This window comes from Mauremys reevesii, linkage group 23 (assembly GCF_016161935.1).
Source record: "Mauremys reevesii isolate NIE-2019 linkage group 23, ASM1616193v1, whole genome shotgun sequence".
In the NCBI taxonomy this organism is placed as follows: domain Eukaryota; kingdom Metazoa; phylum Chordata; order Testudines; family Geoemydidae; genus Mauremys; species Mauremys reevesii.
In genome coordinates this window covers 16,139,224-16,153,760 of record NC_052645.1, presented here as the reverse complement: position 1 = coordinate 16,153,760, position 14,537 = coordinate 16,139,224, and the positions used below count along the sequence as shown (strand labels likewise).

The following is a 14,537-nucleotide window of genomic DNA, read 5'->3' as shown; positions in this document are numbered from 1 at the left end:
GTCAGTGCCTGTCCAGCACCCCACGGGCTCTGGGCAGAGGCTTTAGAAGTGCAATTAATTATTAGCGCTATTGTTGCGATCGGTTCTGCTTCCTTCATCCCCAGCACATCAAATACCTTGGACTAGTCCTCTGGGACTCCTTCCTCGGGGAGCTGGGCAGGAGGAGCAGCAGCTCTCCGAACACTTGTGCCAGGCAGTGGAAGGCTTTGAAGGTGCCGAAGCATCCGCCAGGGACAACAGCTTGCAGATCAAGCAGCCACTTCAAAGGAACCCGCCGCGGCCCCTCTTGCCCCAGCCTCTCAGAGCTCTTCCAAACCCCAGCCCAGAGAGCCTCCCACCCAGGGCACTGAGGACCCCTTGCCTGTTTGCAGAGCACTCAGCAGCAGGCTTTGCAAACATTGGCTAATTGATCCTCCAGGTGTGATTCGCCCCAGGCCACACAGCAAGACAGGGGCTGAGCCGGGCATGGAACCCAGAAGTCTTCACTCCCGGGGTGCCCGTCCGGGGTTGGCGGCTGTCCGGCAGGACACCGGCCTAGATACAATTGGGATGGAGATTCCTAGGGTCCTCAATGCCCGGCTTCTGCCTCTGCTGATTGGTCGTCCAGGCAGGATTTGGGAGCGGCTGGCACAGCGCTTCCTCTCCGGCTCACAGGTTGGGGTAGCACAGGGCCAGTTCTTGGGACAGGTCTCTCCCCCTTCAATAGCACTGGCATCTCTACAGGGCGCAGCTAACCCGAGCGGGAGGTCGAGCCGTGTGACCCAGGTCAGCCAGGGGAAAGAGCCCCGGTACGGGCAACAAGGACAGAGCATGGAAAAGTGCAGGGAGGAGGAAGGAAGGGTCCATCGCACCGGCCTCTGGGAGGCTCAGCACAAGCTCCCTCAACGCAGCTCAGTCCCGACTGGGCCTCTCCACTGCACCTGAGCCCTGCCCTGCAACCCTGCTTGCCAGTCCAGTCTGAGCCCCATGCACAGCTCTGCTGGGGCCCCCGGAGCTGCAGCCCCTCTGCTCTTCCAGGCCAGGGTGCACCCCGCCAGCTCTGCCGGCACTCCTGGGCTGGCGAAGGGCAGGGAGGCTGGAGGGCACTCGCCCTGAGGACGCTAGGCTAGGACGAGCCCATTAAATCCATTTCATTTGGAGCTTTTTATGCCAGGGTTTGCACAGGAGGTGAGAGGTGGCTTCGTTAGCCCAGTGCCCAGCCAGGCCCGTGAAGAGTAGGGGCAGCTCCGGGTCCATGCATTGTTCTTCCCACCCTGATCGCAAGACCTGCTCCGGGGTCTCACCGCTTTGTTAATGACGGTGACAGATGAAGCCAATTTCACAGGCTATGGAACAGTTTCTTTTAGCTCCTGTCTGTCAGATCCGCCCCACAGAGCAGCACAGGCTCGGGCCATAAACCGGTTTCATGGCTACGTCACAGGCCCCAGCCCTGGTGTGCTTAAAGAGAGGCTCAAAGCAGGACTCCAGAGCTGACCCTCCAAACTCTGGGAAGGTTCAGATCCTGATCCAGGTTTATGGGGGGTGGGGACACAACTCCCAGCACCCCCAAATATGGGCAAAGCTGGGATCTGTATTGGACCATGGCAGCTAAGGGTTATTTTTAGGTATATCGGGTAAAATACATGGAGCTGGAGTGGGGGGAAGCTGCCTTTAGCCCTGGTGCTGATTTAAAGCCAGCCCAGCTAGGTGGTGGCAGGTATTTGGGGGACAGCGTGGAATCTATTTACATTGCTCATAGGGGCCCCCCATTGCCACAGGGCCTGAGTGACTCGCAAACTTTGATAAATCTGTCACACGGCCCCTGCGAGGTGAGGAACTGTCTGGATCCCCATTGTAGAGTGAGGAAACCCAGGCCCAGAGAGGTTTCACTGACTCGCCCAAGGTCACACAGGGAGTCAGTGGCAGAGCCAGGAACTGGGCTCAGATCTCCTGATCCCCAGTCTGGTGCCTTAACAAGACTAGCCAGCCGCCCAGACCGGTAGGCCGTTCCAGGCCTATTGCAGAGAGCGGGAGAGGGTGGCCTGCATTCCTTACACACAGCCTCCTCTGCCAGGGACACAGCTCCCCAGGCACAATGACCCAGGCAGCATGTTCCGGGAAGACCCCTGGGAGTGACTGCCTGGAAATAGCAGGTCCAACAAGCCAGGAGGAGAGAAAACTCTTTCCATTGCCATTGGATGTTAGTGGGGAGGGAGAAGGGGTCATGACCGGGGTGCCCAGGCCCTGGCTGGCACAGGAGATGACGCTTTGCCAGAAATAATTGCTCCACAGGCTGAATTATTTACTCCGGCTGTAACTGCCCCTTCTGACATGATGTCTCAGAGAGGGGTCCTTAGCCACCAAAACAAACACTGCCCAGGACAAGCGCCAGGAACTCCAGAGGCATCCGGACTTTAGCCCTTGGGTTAGGATGACCAAACGTCCCATTATCTCACCACCACCTCCCCAGTTCTAATTTTTCACACTTGCTCTCTGGTCACCGTACCTTGGGCAGACAAGATGGAACCTCCGTACAGCCCACCCAGCGCCATTCTGATCCGGGCGGGTCTGGGACAGCAATCGGCATCAGCACGGCTTCCCCCCAACACACTTTCTACTGCCGCGCGTTGAATCTCGTCCTCCCGCCTCTTTCGGACAGTTTGGGGTCTGTTTAGACTGGAAGGGACCTGTGTTTGCAGCACCGAGCACCCTGCCAAGGTGCCATAAACGTAACACTGAGAATTAACGTTATTCCGTTACCAAGAGCCCCAAGGCACTTCTTTAACTTTTGCTTTCAAGTATCAGAGTCAGACTCTGCTGCCCAACCAGCTGAGCAGCCAGGTTGCAGGCGTATCAGCTGGATCACACCATCGATTGCTAGGGAGCAGCCAGCAGCGCTGCTTTCCCAAGCCAATCCACTGCCTGACCTAGCTGCACCTGTTTTATTTTGTCCCAGAATCCTTTGCTCATTAAAGGGGCTGGCTGGGAATTTTCCAATGAAAGGGTTTTATTCAAGCAGAAAACACCGCTTCGTCGACACCAGAACTGTTTGCAGGAAAGGGTCAGGTCTGACGAATCTCCTGATTCAAAAAAAAAAAAAAGTTTCAAAATTGGTGTTTTCTAAGTGAAAAGGTTTTTTTTCAGTTCTAAACAACTTTGTTTTGAAATTTTAGTTAATTTATACTAAAAAAAAGGATTTTTTTAAAAAAAGGTTGAAATTGAAACAAAGTTTTGCTCAATCGGATGCAATTTTTTATCAGTTTGTGAAATTGTTGAGATTTTTTACTTTTCATCCCTATTGGGGACAGGAAAATGTTTCAAAATCTTGCACGTTCTCACAGGACAGAAAAACCATTTCCTGCCCGGCTCCACTCATTATTCACTTCCCCTGGCCTGGGCACCACCCAGCCCTCCAGGGCTGCCAACAGATCTGTCTGGTTTCACGTACAGTGAAACAGTTGCCTCACCTCTGCTTGTGCGCTGGACTGAGACTTCCTGAAACCAGCCTCCTTGACATAATCTGGAAGCAGAGGAAAGGCACCACAGGCAAAGGGATGAATGAAATAGACACAAATACACGTGGGAGGTGCAGGGTCTTCAGACAGCAAATACTGCACGGACTCTCCGCCCTGCAATTCCGGGTGTGCCCAAATGGGGTCTGGCCACTACCAGAGCCCCTAAGTGCTGGCACTCTCAGCAGGCTAAACAGCAATCACAGATGCTGTTTGGTCTGGTGGTTAGCGCACAGGGCAGCGATCCCGCAAACCTGGGTTCTACACCCCACTCTACTACGGTGTGACGGCTGCTTTGCCTCTATGCAGCAGCATCCCGGGCCGCACAGCTCAGCAGTCATGTCGCACTCCCTGTCAGTACCCGGATGGGGGAAGCTAATGATCCAATCAGTGGATCAAATTGGGTGATGAATCCTGGTCACGGGCCACCTGAGGCACATCGCACATAGGCGAAGCAGCAGCAGGTTCCCCATTTGTGAGCCGGAGTTAATAACCGCAGGGTCCCGGGGCCCTGATTCAGGACAGTGCATAGAGTTCAGCATGTGCGTAAGTGCTTTCCCCGATCTAAGCTACAGCGCTAGTCATTCAGCCTGCCTGAAGTGTGCCAAAGACTTAGGAGAACAGGCTGTGTCTAACTCCCTAGGGGACACGAGAAAGATGTCCCAGAGGGTCTAACTTGCACAGTGTTAACAAATGGAGACCGGGGCACATACCGCAGGTACCTGCGGTTCCTGCCCAATCCATGCTTGGCAAGCCAATAAGGTATCCTCGAACCGAGCTGTGTGCAATGGCAGCGCGGCCTTGGGACACGGGGGTGACCAGACAACAACTGTGGAAAAAATAGAACAGGGGTTGGGGGTAATCATCATTCATCATTCATCATTCATGATCTCCATAGTCTTCTATCCTGGGCCATTCGCTCTAGCTGGTTCCACGTATAGGTGCCTATATAAGGAAAAGTCCCAAAAAACGGGATTGTCCCTTTAAAAAGGGGACATCTGGTCACCTGAGGGCAGGGGAGCGACTGGCTGTGCACAGATTTCACAGGGCTCCGTGGGCTGGTCCATTAGGGTTGCTTTGCACCGTGCTGATGGTGCAAAACACCTTAGAAGGCTGGGGGAGGATTCTCCCACCATACAGGAACCTTCCAGGGGTGTAGGGCCTGCGGCTGGAGGAGAGACAGCTGTCCCTGCCCCTGATGATCCCCAGCTCCTAGAAGGGTCCCTTGCAGGCAAAGGCAGCCGAGCGTTGAACAGAGGAGTCCTGAGGCAGCTCTGCTTTGTGCCAGGGAGCAGCCTGGCACCCCAAGGTGCTAGGATTGGCCTAGAGGAGCTACCTTTGCACCCTCTCTGCTCCCTGCATCAAGTGCAGCCTGCCCCTGGGCTCAGCTCTGCTGTGGATAATGGGGCCCACCAAGAAACAGGCCCCCACTTCCGATGCAGAAAGCAGAATAAACATCTGTAGTGTGCGGAGCTGGGGAGGAGGGAGCCGCTCAGTGAAATTGCATTTGTCATTTCCCCATCACCCCTGGCAAAGAGCCACAGCCCAAACTCATGCTAGCAGCACTTTCCCTGGCCTCTGAGCCCCTGCCCTGTCTGTGTTTGGTATGGAGCGGATCCCCTCAGGGGAGCCAATCCCAGTCCGCCCCGTCTCCCTGGGTGGAGTCAGGAGGCTGGGGAAGCATCTAACTACAGGGCTGTAGAAAGACTAGAAGGGATCTTAACCCTTCCACGGCCACCCTGTGCTGTGAACAAGCCTCATGCACCAAACCACCTCCTCCTCTTTCTCCAAATCCTCCCTTGCAGCACCGCGGCTTCCTTCTCTGAGAGTTCCTTCACCACCTCCAGCTCATGTCCTGGCTGCCTTGGGCCTGGGCCGAAAGAGCACCCCTCCCCCAGTGTTGCCAACTCTCACGGTATTTGGGGTTTGTTTTCAAGCCCCAGCTCCTGGAGGCATGTGATCGGATGGGACTCTCAGCTTTCAGTTCAAACCAAAAAGTTTCTAGGCTTTGTAGTTGCAAAGACAAGCTTAAAAACGGGACCCAAGTGTGACCCTAACTGTTCAGAAAGGAAAAGAAACCCACCATATATTATTTGTGAGACGTGATTTTTGTCTCATGATTTTTTATTTCTTGGGATCGGCAAAACTGAGCCTTTGACTTATGGGGATAATCAGATCAGGGTCTGAATCCAAACTAAGTGACTGTCACCTGGCTTCATAATGGCTCAGAACCCCCAGCTTCTCTGAACTACAGGGGAAATTTTGGGTCCAGATCTGAACATGGGCCTAGCGTTAGGCCTCTTCCTGCTCTGTTTGTTCTCCTGGGAACATAGGAAGGACCAGACCAGGGAAGCATCAAGTTCAGTCTCTGAAGGAGCATCAGCACCAGCTGCTTCAGATTCAGGTGTGAAACCCCTTCAATAGGCATTTATGCAATCGCAGACCTAAGAGAGAAGTTATTTTCTAATCCCAGGCATTTAGTGGTTGTTTTATTTCCTGAAGCAGGGACATTTCTATCCCTTTGTACATTAAATCTGAAGCAGTTGCAAATACATTAACCTAAGGGGCTGCTTCTTTGCACGGTTGGTGCTCAATATTAATAAACGAAGCTAAGAGCACTATCATGAGCTGATGAGTCTATGTGACGTGGGAATCGTAGGAGTAACAATGAGTGCAAATAAAATGAGTACCCTAACACAACGGACATTTGGTCTTCCTGCAGCACCTTTCATCCAGTGCTCACGAAGTGCTGTGCAAACACTAACCAGTTAGTCCCTCACTGCTCTCCAGTCTCATTATCGCTGCCTTATAGATGGGGAAACTGAGGCACAAATTGGTTATGGGACTTGTCCAAGGACACAAATCAAGATCTGTACTAGAGCCAGGATTGAAACTAAGGAGAGAAAGAGATGAGCCACGAGGTTAAGTGATTTGACCAAGGTCAGTACCAGAGCCAGGAAAAGAACCCAGGAGTCCTGTCCCGCACTCACTAGTTCTAACCACACACCTTTTCAGCCATATATCCCATATTTATATAGTGCCAACAGTGCCCTAGGCACTTAATAGCGAGGAATGAAGACCAGGTCCCCTCCCTGAAGACCTTGCAGTCTAAACACATTCCTCACAAAAACAGATTTCTACTTATGTGGAAAATTAAAAGAGCTTTAAGCAAAGGTTGCTGATTGAAGTCTGTTCAGCAGTAACAGATCATGTCAATATATTCAGTAATGTGATTTTGGGGTGACACAGGACCCTGGGTACGTACAGGAGTGCAGACATATAGGTGCTTATACAGCAGGTGTATCGATCTGATCATGTGTAGGTCTGTGGGTGCATAGACTCAAGGTGCAGCATTTGCACCTTTGACTGTGATCCTTTGAGATCCCACCCACTAAGCAGGGTTAGGCAGGCTCATGACCTCTTTGGGAGCCCTCCAAGGAACACTCAGGTGTGGCCAAGAGGGATGCTCATGGTTCGGAAGCTGGGGCTTTTCCCCCAGACTATACTCAAGGGGTATTTATTGGTGATTTGCTTGGTGGTGTTCTGAGTCAATTTCAAACCCACCTTGACACTAGAGTGCGCTGCGTGAACAGAGGCAGGATGATCTTTTGGATCAGACGAAAAGCCAAGGTTCTGAACACATGGTCAATTAAAGAACATGCGGCACTAGAAGAGGGGTGTGAGAGATCAGGTGCACTGACCAAATGCTGCGGCACGCACATACCCTACATGCTTGAGCTGGTGAATGAAAGGTCTTTCATTGGGCACGGTCTGATTTGTCACAACTGAAACTTGGGGGGAAAGGGTCAGTTTTGACAAATTTTTTCACTCAATTTTGGGGGAATTTTTGGATTTGTCAAAATGGCACATTTTTACAATGAAAAATCCCAGTTTTCTGGTTCAAGATGACTTTTTGCTTCAAAGTATAAACTAATGATAGTCAAAACAAACAAACAGTGGCTGAAATCAAAATGAAATGCTTCAAAATGATTGAAGCAAAACTTTTTGCTTGACCCAAACTATTTTATTTTCTGATCACCAGTTCATGACAACTTTTGAGATTTCAACTTTTCATCCCAAATCGGGCTTGGAAAATATTTTGATATCTCAACAAATATTGTGGAACAGGAAAAACATTTCCCACCCAGCTCTATTACGTACTTCAAATTCACTCTTTTGTTTCAATTGGATAAGAGATCCCTCTCCACTTGCTGTTCTAAACAGCTGCTGAGTGTGCTGTTAGACAACTGCTTTGCTTCACCCAGGAAGCAGCGAGTGAAGAAATCTGTAATACTTGCTCATAGACATCAAGGAATTAATGGGACACTGCCAGTATCAACTCCAGCACACACAGGCAGGATTAAAACTCCTTATTAACCCTCTCCCCCCCACCAGACACAACAACATCATATTGAAACAAGATAACAACTTAGTACTGAGAGATAGGTACAACACTTCCTATTGGTGGAGGTGCTGTCTACACTGATCATTAAAGACCTTAGTGCTTTGGGATCCGTTGGGATGAAAGTGATAGAACTGGGAGCAGCTGCTGCTGTTCACGTTTAAGTTTGTAGATGCAGAGATCTGGGGTTTTGTGGTTGCTGTCAAATGTTCCAGCCGCTTGGGTGTCACTAACGAATGGTGCAATCCAAGCCCAGTGAAGGTCGCAAGAGGCAGTTCAACTTCTTACACGTGTTTACAGTCTAGGGGGAGGGATAGCTCCGTGGTTTGAGCATTGGCCTACTAAACCCAGAGTTATGAGTTCAATCCTTGAGGGGGCCACTTAGGGATCTGGGGCAAAAATCAGTACTTGGTCCTGCCTAGTGAAGGCAGGGGGCTGGACTCAATGACCCTTCAAGGTCCCTTCCAGTTCTAGGTGATAGGTATATCTCCTATTATTTATATATGATTATAATTATTAAACATACAAAATGAGGTTTCCAACTGGGTGTTAATTTAATCTATTGTGCGGCCTGGGCCTCTCTAGTCATTCAGCCAGCTCCTCAAAGGTGCTTTCCCTATTCAAGCACTGGGAGCTAGGAGGCCATGAGCCAAGCCTGCTTCCCAGGCAATGAGAGGGATGCAGAATTCTAACCTTGACCTCTTGCAGGAACGATACAACCTCGTCAACACCGCTCCGGCCTATTGCACTATCCATCAGCAGATCCCAGAGCAACGTTGATGAGTTAAGTTTCATAACCCGTGTGTTTTGGATCATCCTCTTTTCGCGGCCCGTGCCACTGAAGTACTGAGCAGATAAACTGCTTGCCCACGGTCACACAGGAAATCGGTAGCTGGGCCGAGACTGGAGTTAAAGCACAAGTCAGCAGCTTTCAACGGCTAACGCATGCTTCCTCTATTAACGCAGCGCATGGAACCACAAGAGCGGAGGAGGTGGCATCAGCGGAGGGAAAAGAAAGTTCAGAAGAATAAAGCAATTTACTTTTAACAGCACGTTCTAGTCCCTGGACATTAGGATCAGACCTAGAATGTCTGACTTCTCGTCCTGATTTCTTTTGCACGCCGTGCCTTGGTCTCCCCATCTGTAAAGTAGGGATGCTATCTACCTAACCACGCAGGTCCGTGCGGCGAGGGTTAATTGCTCGGTGTTTGTAAAGTGCTCTGTACCAAAGCTTGGTCTAGTGCTCCTGACTCTGGAGCCAAGGCTGGATGCTCTCTGGGGCAGGGACTGTCTCTGTGTGTCTCGATAGCACCCAGCACAACGGGGCCCTGCTCTTGGCTGGAGCTTGGAAATGCTACCGCAGTACAAAGCGCCTTGAGTCGGGCACGCAAAATCAGGGGCTGCTTCTGCAAAGGTTGGCCGTGGTGTATGAAGCCCCCTGGGCATCCACCCATGGGGGGAGCAAGACTTAGTCTCGCCTGGCGTACTCTTGAGTTAGGGCAAGGGCGAGATGTTGCCTCTGCCCATGGCTAATGCCAGGGAGAGCTCTTGGCCTATGCCCATGGTTAAGGGTGAGGAGGAGCACACAGGGCATACGCCTACGGCATGGCCGTAGTTTGGGGGGTATACGGTGGGGTGATGCTCCCCGCAAAGTGCAAGCCTTGGGCAGGTGCGGAATTTGCCTCACACACACACAACTCCATTGGCCTGGTTGGAGCTGCCCCTCCAAATCTAGAAGTCAAACTACACCTGTGACCTCCGGTTTTAGGCCACAGGGAATCCCACCCTCACCTGCCCATCCTACTGCTGGGGGGAGAGTCTCCATAGCACGCTGCAAGCCGGCCAGATCTCAGCACGCTTCCATTCCTTCTCATCACCCAGCCAGCCCCGGAGCGTTGCCTTCCCCTCCACTCGACCCTTGGACTCTCCGGGGCTCCAGCACATTACTAGAGGGTAATTTAGATCCCACAGGGAGGTCCTGAGGTCCCTTCCAACCATAGGCGCCGACTTATATGGGGCTCTGGGGCTTTAGCCCCATGAATAAATCCCAGGCAGGGGCTCTGCCCCACCAATATTTTGTCCTGCCGCCGCCGCCGCCGCCGCCGCCAGCTGCCGCGCCCCCAGCAGAGCTCCCAAATCCCAGCGCCGGAATCAGGCTGCCTGCTGCCGCCTCCTGCTGCGGAAGCGCCCGGCCCGCCTCCCGGCTGCGGCGCGGCTGGCTGGGAATGGCCTTCTGGCGGCCAGCCCAGCAGAGCCCCCGCCCCCTCGCGGGCCGGCTGCGGCTGGGATTGGTGCGTTCTGCAAGGCGGCCCAGGAGGGAATCCCAGCCGCTTCCCCCAGCAGCAGCCGCGGCCGAATCAGAGGCTCCTGCTGGGCCCTGAAGCCCAGGTTGCAGCGCTGACTGGCCAGGGCTCTGATGCTTTGCGGGCAGCTCTGGCCCAGCAAGCAGCCGGGCTCCTCTCGGCTCCTCCTTAAGCCTCCTGCCCCCAGCCCAGAGGCAGCCCCGCGAGGCCAGCCCAGAGCTTGCAGCGCTGCCGCAGCTGGGCATTTAAAAGGCTCCTGGCTGCGCCGGCGGCGGCTGCAGCCCAGGGCTCTGGGCTGCCGGCCGCTGCTGGGGCGCAGAGCCTTCTGGGCTTTAGTTCAAAGGTGGAGCAGAGCTTTAAGGTGCCAACAGACGGGGGGCGCTAAGCCCAGTGCAGCCCAGCCGTCAGGGCTGAGGCTTGCCAGGTCTCAGGCCCGGCAGTCAGAGCTGTTTCCAGCTGCGGTGGGGGCCCTGCTGCTCCTGCTGCGGCCGGCGCGCCTTTAGATCCGCTCTTCCAGATCTGGCTGAGCTCTGCTCTGAGGCCTGTCCAGGCAGCCCCCAGCCCTTTCCCGCCAGCCGCCCCCGCCTGTCTCAAGGCAGCTGGCTCTGCTTTTTGCCAGCAGCCGGCTGGATCGGCCCTTCTGGGCTGCGCCGCCCAGCGGAAAGGGGCTGCTCTGGGATTCCCGGCCGCAGCTGGGAGCCCAGAGCCTCTGATTCCCGGCCGCGGCTCTGATTTAAGGCCTGCTGATTCCCCCCGCGGGCCACCCAGAGGCTGCGGCCGCCTCTTGCAGGCCCAGGCCCAGAGCTCTCTGGCCCTGCCCGCAGCCGGGAGGGCTCTTCTGCTCTGGCGCCCCCGGCAGCAGCTGGAGCTCTCTGGCTCTCCGGCCATGCAGCGCAAAAGGTTCTGGGGGCTGCGGTTGCAGGCAGGCTGAGAGCCTGATTCCCTGCAGGCAGGCTGGGATAAAGCGCAGCCCTCCGCTCCCTCGCGGGCCAGGCAGGATGGGGCCTTTCTGGGCTGCGGGCCCGCGCCTTCTGATTCTCCCCAGCGCGCTGGATTCCCGGCGGCCGCCCCAATGCCCTCCCTCTGCTCTGCCAGGCAGCGGGGCTCTGCCCCTGGCCCGCGCGGCGTCCTGGGCGGCCCTTTAAAGGGGGCCGGCTCGCCCCTGGATTCAGAGCCGCCGCTGCCCTTTGTTCCGGGGAGGCTGCCGAGTGCAGCTCCCGGCGCTGCCGCTGGTAGCGGGGCAGCCCAGAGCCCTAAAGTGCGCCGCGGCTGTTGTTTTAGCAGGCCAGCTGCCTGCCTCGGGTTAGCGGGCCAGCCCCGGCGGTGGCCAGCAGCCCGGCTTTAGGCCAGCAGCAGCGCCCTGGGTTTAGCGGCGGGCTGAGTCCTCTGCCAGCCCAAGCCCTGCAGAGCAGCGGGCCTCTCGGCTGGCTGGCTGCCCAGGCTCTGCCCCTGCTCTGATTCCTGCGGCAGAGTTGGGCTCCCCCAGCCTTTGGGATCCCAGCCCCCAGCCCCCCAGCCCCTCCCCCCCCCCAGCCCCCCCCTCCCTTCCCCCCAGCTCCTGGTCCCCCCCCCCCTCCCCCCCCCCACTCCAAGCCCCTGCCCCTCCCCCCCTATCCCCCCCTCCCCCCTCCCTCCCCCCCCCGCCCCTCCCGCCCCCCCACCCCACCCCCCCCTCTCCCCCCCCCCCCCCTCCCCCCCCTGCCCCCCCCCCTCCCCCTGCCCCCCCCAACTGCCCCTCTCCCCCTCCCCCCCCCCTGTCCCCTCTCCCTCTCCCCCCCCTCCCCCCTCCTGCCTCCCCCCCCCCCCTGCCTTCCCCCCCTCCTCCCCCCCTGTCCCCCCTTCCACCTCCCCCCCCCCCCCTGCCCTGCCAACTCCCCTGACTGCCCTGCTCCACTCCCCACCCCCCAACTCCCCATCAAGCCTCCAGCCCTCACCATGCAGCTCCAGACAGTTGGCTCCATGCAGCTCCCCAAGCCAGCCTGCTCTCCTCTCAGCTCACTCAGCTTACCCAGCCCCCCCCCAGAGCCTGCAAGGCTCAACCCACAAGAGGATTCAGCCGTGCTCCCAAAGGTCAGCACCTGCTCCCCAAAGAAAAGAGGTCAATATGGGAGAGAAAAGCCCTGGTTTGGAGGGGGCAGTGGAATGGCCTCAAATCAGAGTCCTAATGCTCAGACAAAATGGAGGCAAAGGAGAGAAGAGAGGGGAGGTGGGAAATGCTCTCGTGGCAAGAGTGGAAGCCTTGGGGAGGGGAGCCAGTGCTCTCCGCGAACATCTCCAATGCAGAGCCTGGGGCGGGATGCTGTGTCTCCAGCTCTAGCTCCCAATCATAGTCTACCTTCCCTTGGGGCCGCTCAGAAGCATACTGTCTCCAGGGCAAGCCCATGCAACCCAGACTGTCGGCCAAGAGTCAACTCAGATGAGCTGTCAACAGTGCAAAGAGAGTAACTTTATTAGATGCAGAGACAGAAGCCAGACAGTTCAGTAGAACAGGCAGAACAGCCTTAAACAGAGTTGCTGTGGGTACAGAGAGAACAACCCAGAAGGGTCTCCACACTTCTCCCCCCTCTGCAAAATTCTCCTTCCTCTCACACCCCCAGCCAGCTCCAAACTGACACCAACTCTCCAACCTCTCTCCACTCCCTTCTTCTCCCTTGTTCCCAAGCTCTCTTCTTACCCACAAAGCACATTGCATCTCTTAGGGAAAATGAGGCTTACTGGACACATTCAGACTTCATATCCAGAAAGTGGCAAGAATGCTTCCAACCCTGATATTCTCTGATCTGAGCCTTCAGGAGCTTGGCTTTGACCTACTGTGCATCTTTGACACACAAAGCCCAGGCTGGTCTTTGACCCCATGCCCCCTCCAGCGCTACACTAACAAATCTTCAGCAAATCAGACGCTGGGATCTTTGGACTCCGGTGGCCTGAGCTGAGCAGAGTTTGATCATCATGGTTCAGCGTGGCAATGCTTCTACCTCCTGACACAGGGTTAGGAGGCAGCAGGAGTGGCCACACAAATACCTGGCTGGTTGATAAACAAACGGCAGCCCAATCTCACCGGAGATAAACCACGCGGTTCACTGCCCCCATGGGCATCTGGGACAGGTGGAAGGACAAAGGGCAGCGTCCTCACGCAGGGGAGGTCAGCGTGATAAGGTGAGCTCTGCAGTGGGTTCCCAGCAACTCTCTGCTGCCCCTCCCCAGCCCCTTTTGTCCGAACCATGAGCCATTCAGCACCAGCTAAACCTAAGCAAATTCTCTAATGACAGGTGTCGGCATTGCATCTTCTCGCTCCCAGAGCCAGCACCAATCGGGAACGGCTCAGGGGGTGGAAGGAGCTTTATGCCTCTGGACATCAGGCCAGGGGGCTTCCATCTGGAGCCGGGTACCACAGGAAGGGGGCACTAGAAACGCTTCCTAGGAATGGGGCCCAATCTCAGCCCAGTCCTGCAAGTGCTACCACATACAAATAACAACCAGGCTTGGATAGTCCAGCAACAAGCATCCCAGCCCCTTCAGCCTGGGCAAGAGATCCTGACAGACAGTGGGACAGGTGCTGGAACAAGGGCTTCCATGCGCCAAGCCTGCAGGCTGGGGGTCCTATCCGGAGCCGAAAGGAGCACATGGCCGGGTGGAGAGACAACATTCCCAGGTACAAAACGCAGCAGTGGAGAGGAAGGTGCCTGGAATCCTGTCCCAGCTAGAGGGTGACCAGACAGCAAGTGTGAAAAATCAGGTCACTTTTATAGGGTTGTGGGATATGGTTGCGTATAGAAGACAAAGCCGCTAATATTGGGACATCTGGTCACCCCAGACGGCGACTGCCATGCCCAGCACCAGCCCATCCCAACCTGTGCCCCGCACCACCCCAGTCTATCTTAGGGTCCTTTTTCTATATGCAGATGGTCCATATGCCCAAACACACACAGGCTCCAGACCCACGCGTGCACCCACCCGTTCACACGTATTTGCACACACACCCCGATCCTTCCAGACAGAAGACTCCAAAGAGCCTTTTCACCTCACGCCCTTACGCTCTGATGGCAGTGGGGGCCTGGGTGACATGAGTTTGGTGGGTCTCAGCCCGGTTCTGAGAGGCCAAGCCCAGATTGCACCATCCCAGTTGGCATGCCTGGCTCCCCTTGTTGCATAACTCAGCAGAGAGTCTCAATGTGCCATGGAGACAGAACTCCCCTCTCAGCCCTAGAGGGGTCTCTGCACAGCAGGGATGAGGCACAGGAGGGGCAGTGTGAAGGAGTCTGCAATGCCCTGCCTGTGCCATCCCCGCTCTAGGGATGAAATGGAGACCAATCTGGCACAGTCAGTACTAATACTGCGTCA

General features: G+C 55.5%; 1 long non-coding RNA gene across 1 annotated transcript in view; it reads right to left on the bottom strand.

Moving 5' to 3' along the window:
• Positions 1 to 2,983: 2,983 nt before the first annotated feature.
• Positions 2,984 to 14,537, bottom strand: part of LOC120389149 — a 17,266-nt gene continuing 5,712 nt past the window's right edge. The window contains exons 2-3 of the long non-coding RNA XR_005590784.1: positions 3,447 to 3,499; positions 2,984 to 3,059 (exon numbers count right to left, since the gene is read on the bottom strand). This is a non-coding gene — a long non-coding RNA (uncharacterized LOC120389149). The remainder of the gene's footprint in view (positions 3,060 to 3,446; positions 3,500 to 14,537) is intronic.